Source organism: Capricornis sumatraensis, chromosome 2, assembly GCF_032405125.1.
Source record: "Capricornis sumatraensis isolate serow.1 chromosome 2, serow.2, whole genome shotgun sequence".
Classification (NCBI taxonomy): domain Eukaryota; kingdom Metazoa; phylum Chordata; class Mammalia; order Artiodactyla; family Bovidae; genus Capricornis; species Capricornis sumatraensis.
Window position 1 is genome coordinate 57517115 of NC_091070.1, and position 7672 is coordinate 57524786.

The 7672-nt window shown below is 46.7% G+C and overlaps 1 pseudogene; it reads right to left on the reverse strand.

Moving 5' to 3' along the window:
• Positions 1–5496: 5496 nt before the first annotated feature.
• LOC138096398 (TLE family member 5-like) lies at positions 5497–6293 on the reverse strand (annotated as a pseudogene).
• Between the last annotated feature and the right edge of the window lie 1379 nt (positions 6294–7672).

A 7672-nucleotide genomic window follows, 5' to 3' on the forward strand; every position in this document is an offset into this window, starting at 1 on the left:
CTATAGCTAAGAAGTATAACATGCAGGTGGAAGATGAGGAGCCCTGGCTGGATGATGGCATGGGATATGGTGACTACCTGAAGTTCCCTGACAGTTCACAGCAGGAGAGGGATCCATGGTGTGACTGGGACCACCCAGACCTGATGTTGAACTGGGGTGAACCAAGGCTCTGGAACCTGGGTGTGTATATCAGAAAACGTATGGATGTGTCCTCCATGCCTGTTTCTTGGAATCTCACATGTAAGCAGCTCCACAACTTCATGGCCTTCATGACATTCATGTTTTGGGTGTGGGGAGAATTATGCCACTCACCTGCCCATGGGTGGAACCAAAGGTGCATCTTTATACTGATCAGCAACTGGAAGCGGTCTGCAATCCCACCACAGAGATGGAGCTGGTGGTTCATTGTGAGATGTGGGGAGGCTTTGTTCCCCTTAAGTGGCTCTCTTATCCTTGGAGATTGAACCTTAATAAAATTCCTAATGAAACTTAGTGCTGTGGAAGTAAGAAAGAAGCAGAAAGAAAAAAGAGGTTTCCTTCAGTGTTGAGTTGTAGAAGCAAGTTCAGAAGGAGGCAGTATGTGAATACTGTGGTGGCATCATGGACTGAGTATTTGTGGCCCCTTAGAATTCGTACATTGAAATTCTAACTCCCAATGTAATGGGAAAAGGAGGTGGGGCGTTTGGGAGGTAACCAGGTCATGAAGGTGTAGGTTTAATTCATAGGACTAGTGAGAGACCCCAGAGAGCTCTCTCTTTCTGCCCTGTGAAGATACAATGAGAAGATGGCAGTCTGCAACCTGGAAGAGGACCTTCTGTATCCATTTCATTTTAGTATCTCCTTATTGTTTAAGCCACCTGGTCTATAACACTTCTGTTTTAGCAGTTCAAGCTAAGATACGTTATGGCAGTTAATCAAGGGAGTTAGCATAAGGGAAGGTGAGGAGTTGTAAGCAAGCATTATCATGTTGGATTATCAGGAGCCCAGGCTTTTCTAAGAAATTTTATACCATTTAATCAGTTCATTTGGGCACGTGGACAAGGGATTGCTTAATGCACTGAACAGTGACAGATAGTTCTAAAAGGAGTTGATTGCCTTCTTCAGATATCCAAAGGGTTGTGTCATCAGTTCAGTTCAGTTTAGTCGCTCAGTCGTGTCCGACTCTTTGCGACCCCATGAATCGCAGCACACCAGGCCTCCCTGTCCATCACTAACTCCTGGAGTTCATTCAGACTCGCGTCCATCGAGTCAGTGATGCCATCCAGCCATCTCATCCTCGGTCATCCCCTTCTCCTCCTGCCCCCAATCCCTCCCAGCATCAAAGTCTTTTCCAATAAGTCAACTCTTCGCATGAGGTGGCCAAAGTACTGGAGTTTCAGCTTTAGCATCATTCCTTCCAAAGAAATCCCAGGGTTGATCTCCTTCAGAATGGACTGGTTGGATCTCCTTGCAGTCATAGAATGAAAACTAGATTCTTTGGAGCCAGAAGAAAGAATGAGGGTCAAAAAGGCAGTGCTTCATGGAAACATATTCATTCAATATAAGGGAAACACTGTTGTCTTTTCAAAATGCTGCCAAGTAGTGAAGTGGGCAGCCTCAATGGGTAGAGAGATTCTTAACTCAGGAAATATTAAATCAAAGACTGCAAAATCTTTTATTGGTTATTCTTTTTGTGAGAGATGGGTATATGTGAGAGAGATGGTAGGAAGAGGCATGGTATCTGCAAGTCATTGTGATGTAAATGCTCATGTTTAAACATGTACATTTGTGTAACACACATGTATAGAACTTAGACTTTTCTTTATTTAAAAAAAAAACACCTTGAAATGAGAAAAGAAAATGCAGACAAGGTTGAGGCCTGGATCCCCTGGAAATCAAGGCCTGTGTAAGTCTTCCTTCTCACCTCCATTTCTTACACTGCTCACTGCCACTTAGAAAAACTGGCCTAGGATAGGGTCAGCAATCTGCCATGTACATAGAGAGGAGGGGCTTGGGTCAGCCATCAAAAGACTGAGGCAGAGTGCCGTGTGGACTTGACACTCTCTGACCTTTCTGTTCTCCGGCTTCACATGAACCCTGTTCTTTGACCCTCAGGTCTCTAAACAACCATGGTGCCTCTCTGCTGTGCATACCTGACCCCTGCCTTCAAGGTGTCTGCTGCAGAATGCCATCCTAATGCTCTCATGTCTGTTATTCTGTCCTTTCCTCTCCAACCTCCTTTCTACCAGATTCCCTCCCAAACTTTCCTGTCTGTTTAATCCCCAAATATAACGATCTGAGACATTCATGTTAGTGTTTTGAATTGGCTCACCTATCCTTGGGAATCAAGAAAGTAAGTGGGGGTGCTCTGGGATATGTGTGGTGGATTTGGAGGGTAGGGGTTGGCGTGTGGACCTGCAGAGAACTTTTTTCTTGTCCTCAGTTCCAGGGCCAGGCAACCTGGAAGCCTATTTGCAAGACGGCCAAATTTTGATTTAGTTTATGGGTACTGAGATGAAAAGTGTTACCCTTCTTAGCCAGGTATTTCTTTCTTTTATAAAACTGGGCAAGTTATAGACATTGTTCCTGTAATAATTTCTATGCACAATAACTACAAAAACATTTCTCATATAAAGTTCAGTTTTAGCATGGAAGAGAAAGTAAGTATGGCACATTTCCAAAGTAGCAGAAGGAATATTTGCAGGAAGAACATCATCTGTTTCTTGTAATGAACACTCACCTGTGCAACACCCAGGGGCCTTAGGGTTTCTCTAAGAATTTTATTTCAGTTCAGTTCAGTTCAGTTGCTCAGTCATGTCCGACTCTTTGTGACCCCATGAACTGCAGCACGCCAGGCCTCCCTGTCCATCACCAACTCCCAGAGTTCACTCAGACTCATGTCCATTGAGTCAGTGATGCCATCCAGCCATCTCATCCTCTGTCGTCCCCTTCTCCTCCTGCCCCCAATCCCTCCCAGCATCAAAGTCTTTTCCAATGAGTCAACTCTTCGCATGAGGTGGCCAAAGTACTGGAGCTTCAGCTTCAGCATCATTCCTTCCAAAGAAATCCCAGGGCTGATCTCCTTCAGAATGGACTGGTTGGATCTCCTTGCAGTCCAAGGGACTCTCGAGAGTCTTCTCCAACACCACACTTCAAAAGCATCAGTTCTTCAGTGCTCAGCCTTCTTCACAGTCCAACTCTCACATCCATACATGACCACTGGAAAAACCATAGCCTTGACTAGATGGAGTTTAGTCGGCAAAGTAATGTCTCTGCTTTTGAATATGCTATCTAGGTTGGTCATAACTTTTCTTCCAAGGAGTAAGCATCTTTTAATTTCATGGCTGCAGTCACCATCTGTAGTGATTTCAGTAGTGTGCTGTAAAAGAATAAAACTGGGAGCTTCTTTTTCTTGAAGTAAAAATAGCAAGATTTCCTTCTGTCTGGGGAGACTTTTTTTTTGGTCTGGGAAGATTTAAAAGACTTTTTTCCTGGTTTTTATTTTTATTTCATTTATTTATTTAACGGGTGAACTCAGAGGTTAAAGCGTCTGCCTGGAATGTGGGAGACCCGGGTTTGATCCCTGGGCTGGGAAGATCCCCTGGAAAAGGAAATGGCAACCCACTCCAGTACTCTTGCCTGGAGAATCCCATGGAGGGAGAAGCCTGGTAGGCTACAGTCCATGGGGTTGCAAAGAGTCAGACATGACTGAGCGACTTCACTTTCACTTTCACTTTTCATCTTTATTCCTAGGTGGCGCAGTGGTAAAGAATCTGCCGGCCAATGCAGGAGAATCAAGAGACTCAGGTTTGATCCCTGGGTTGGGAAGTTCCCCTGGAGGAGGGCATACTGACCCACTCCAGTATTCTTGCCTGGAGAATCCCATCGACAGGGGAGCCTGGCAGGCTACAGTCCATAGGGTTACAGAGTTGGACATGACTTAGCAGCTGAACAACAACAACTTTATTTGGAAAGGGGAGAAAGGGAATTCCGGGTCATCACCTGCCCCACCCTGCTCCATGATCTAAACATGCTGTCTCCGATCCCTTTTTCTTTCTTGGGTGAGGGGAGAGAACCAGGTGGGCATGGGCATTGGGAAGTAGTGGAGGACGAGTGTGGAGGAGGGGGAGTCATGGGGACTCCGGTGCAGCAGGGTCAGCTAACATTGTGGTTGCACGCAGTGCCAGGGTAGGAGGTGGGGTGTTCCAGGAGGGGCTCACAGGAGGATGTCAATTACATGTGTGTAAGTCCAGGAATGGCAGCTGATGTTGACCTGCTAGACATTTTGCTCCCTTCTAACCTGGCCTCCCATTTGCACTTCTAGAGTGCAGCTTGCCTTGTCTGTGGCCTGAGGAGGTATTCACCCTTTCAGGCTGCACGGGGAGAGGAGGGAGACCAAGAGTCAAGGGTAGGAGCAAAGTCGGGGATGGCACATTGGCAGGGCGAGGGCCCCAATAGGTGCTACCATAAATACTAGCAGAGTTTAGCCAGTCCTGAGCATGGAACAACAGACTGGTTCCAAATAGGAAAAAGAGTACATCAAGGCTGTATATTGTCACCTTGCTTATTTAACTTATATGCAGAGTACATCATGAGAAACACTGGGCTGGAAGAAGCACAAGCTGTGATCAAGATTGCTAGGAGAAATCTCAATAACCTCAGATATGCAGATGACACCACCCTTATGGCAGAAAGTGAAGAAGAACTAAAGAGCCTCTTGATGAAAGTGAAAGAGGAGAGTGAAAAAGTTGGCTTAAATCTCAACATTCAGAAAACGAAAATCATGGCATCTGGTCCCATCACTTCATGGGAAATAGATGGCGAAACAGTATCTGACTTTATTTTTTAGGGCTCCAAAATCACTGCAGATGGTGACTGCAGCCATGAAATTAAAAGATGCTTACTCCTTGGAAGAAAAGTTATGACCAACCTAGATAGCATATTCAAAAGCAGAGACATTACTTTGTCAACAAAGATCCGTCTAGTCAAGGCTATGGTTTTTCCAGTGGTCATGTATGGATGTGAGAGTTGGACTATAAAAGAAAGCTGAGTGCCAAAGAATTGATGCTTTTGAAGGGTGGTGTTGGAGAAGACTCTTGAGAGTCCCTTGGACTGCAAGGAGATCCAACCAGTCCATCCTAAAGGAGATCAGTCCTGGGTGTTCATTGGAAGGACTGATGTTGAAGTTGAAACTCCAGTACTTTGGCCACCTTATGCGAAGAGCTGACTCATTAGAAAAGACCCTGATCCTGGGGAAGATTGAGGGCAGGAGGAGAAGGGGACGACAGAGGATGAGATGGTTGGATGGCATCACTGACTCAATGGACATGGGTTTGGGTGGACTCCAGGAGATGGTGATGGACAGGGAAGCCTGGTATGCTGCAGTTCATGGGGTCACAAAGAGTTGGACACAACTGAGCAACTGAACTGAACTGAATGAGCATACCATGTCTTATGATGAACCTGGCTCTTTCTCCGTGTCTGTCTCTGCATCTCAGCTGCCCACTCTCTGACTTCTCACCTGCCATCATCTTTCTGGTGGGTACCACCATCATGCCCATTATTGTCTTCCTTGGAGAGGTGAGCCAGGGAACACAGACAGGTAAGAAGAGTCCAGTGCCTGTGCTAAGTCCCAGCAGTGAAGGGGCTGCAGCTTCCCCAGGCGGTGGCATCAGGGCAGGGCAAGAGCCTGCAGCTGGGAAGCTGGTGGGCTTGGAGTTTCTGTCAGATGATGGCGTTCAGCTCAGGAACTGTAATCTGCTTATTAGCCCACTGGATGGTTCCTAAGAACTGCTGCTACTGCTCTGGGAAAAGGTAGGGTGGGTCCTAGCACTTATCCCATTCAGCCCCTTGAAGATTTCAGCTTGCTTATGCATCTTGATGTTAAAGCTGCAGGATGTTTCGTGTGCTTAGTTCCTCAGTCATGTTCGACTCTTTTGTGACTCCATGGACTGTAGCCCACCAGGCTCCTCTGTCCATGGAATTCTCCAGGCAAAAATAATGGAGTGGGCAGTCATTCCCTTCTCCAGGGGATCTTCCCGATCCAAGGACTGAACCCACATCTCCTACATTGGCAGGAGGATTCTTCACCACTGAGGCACCTGGGAGGCCCTAGGATATTTTGCAGTACATCACGTAATGATGCTGGTCTCTGGCTTCTTGCTGGCCAGCTTGTCACATTCAAGTTTCAGACTATGGTACTGAGTCTGCAGCAGCTGAAACTCATCTTTGATGAGGTTACAGGGGTCTGAGGTGGTGAATTTGAGTTGCTGAAGTGGGTGTGACCAGCCAGAATGCCTGCTTTGTGCCGACATCTTGTTAAGTCATGGCGGGGTTGCGCCCAGGCTCCAACTGCTCAGGGCAATCTTGCCTTTTTCTTCGCAGCACAGATCCGCAGCTCCCAGGGCCTTCACTGCAGCCTCCTGTGCCTAGCCTCGCCTGCTTCCTGCTTTCTGTCTTTTTACATGCCTTATCTGAATTTTGTAAATCAGACTTCCCCTCCCCTAAGAGCAGAAATGTGGGTAAGAATAGCAAACATCTGAGAAAGTGAGCTGCAACGGATTTTATTTCCCCCTGCCCTAATAAGGACTAGCAGTCTAGCATAAGTTAAAATTTCTTTCTCAACACTCTCAACCTCACCTCTAGAAATTTCATCTATGAAATTTTGCCTGGTTGATAGCTGGAAGAATAATATCCTTCCCCCACTCCCCGCCAACTAGCTCTCTCTCCCAATCTGGCCTCACTTTTGCCTTCACAGGCATTTCCCACAAACTTGAAAGGGGACTTATAGTGAGACGACAATGTCCCCAAATCACATTCTTTGAGGAGCATGGCTCCCAGAAACAGTTTCCACCTGAAGCTGTGTGTTTTTCTTGTGTTGTGTTCCTGGTTGGCCAGGCCACAGAGACTGGGCAGGAAGATGACCCACTGACATATAGGCAGGCAGGTTCACTCCTGATTATGTAAAATAGAGCAGAGCAGTCTAACATTCACATATTTATGAATCACTGGGGATCTTGTTCAAATATAGATTCTAATTCAGTAAGCTTCTGGGATAGGGGCCAAGAGCCTAGGTTTTGATATGTTTGTCAGGGAGAAGCGAGCTCTATGTCCTTCTACTCAGGTCATCTTGGGCTCCTCCCCCTAGAGCCTGCTGTTCTAACATGCTCTCAGCGATGCAGGTGCTGCTACCCTGTGGCACAGCACACCTCTCCTTGACCTCCTCTTCTACTACCTTCTCATCAGAGAATTTTAGAATTGGAGGGAATCTTGAACATCTTGTTTCAGTTCAGTTCAGTCGCTCAGTCGTGTCCTACTCTTTGTGACCCCATGAGTCGCAGCATGGGGTGATGGACCTCCCTGTTCATCACCAACTCCCGGAGTTCACTCAGACTCATGTCCATCAAGTCAGTGATGCCATCCAGCCATCTCATCCTCTGTCGTCCCCTTCTCCTCCTGCCCCCAATCCCTCCCAGCATCAAAGTCTTTTCCAATGAGTCAACTCTTCGCATGAGGTGGCCAAAGTACTGGAGTTTCAGTTTCAGCATCATTCCTTCCAAAGAAATCCCAGGGCTGATCTCCCTCAGAATGGACTGGTTGGATCTCCTTGCAGTCCAAGGGACTCTTCATGAGTCTTCTCCAACACCACACTTCAAAAGCATCAATTCTTCGGCACTCAGCTTTCTTCACAGTC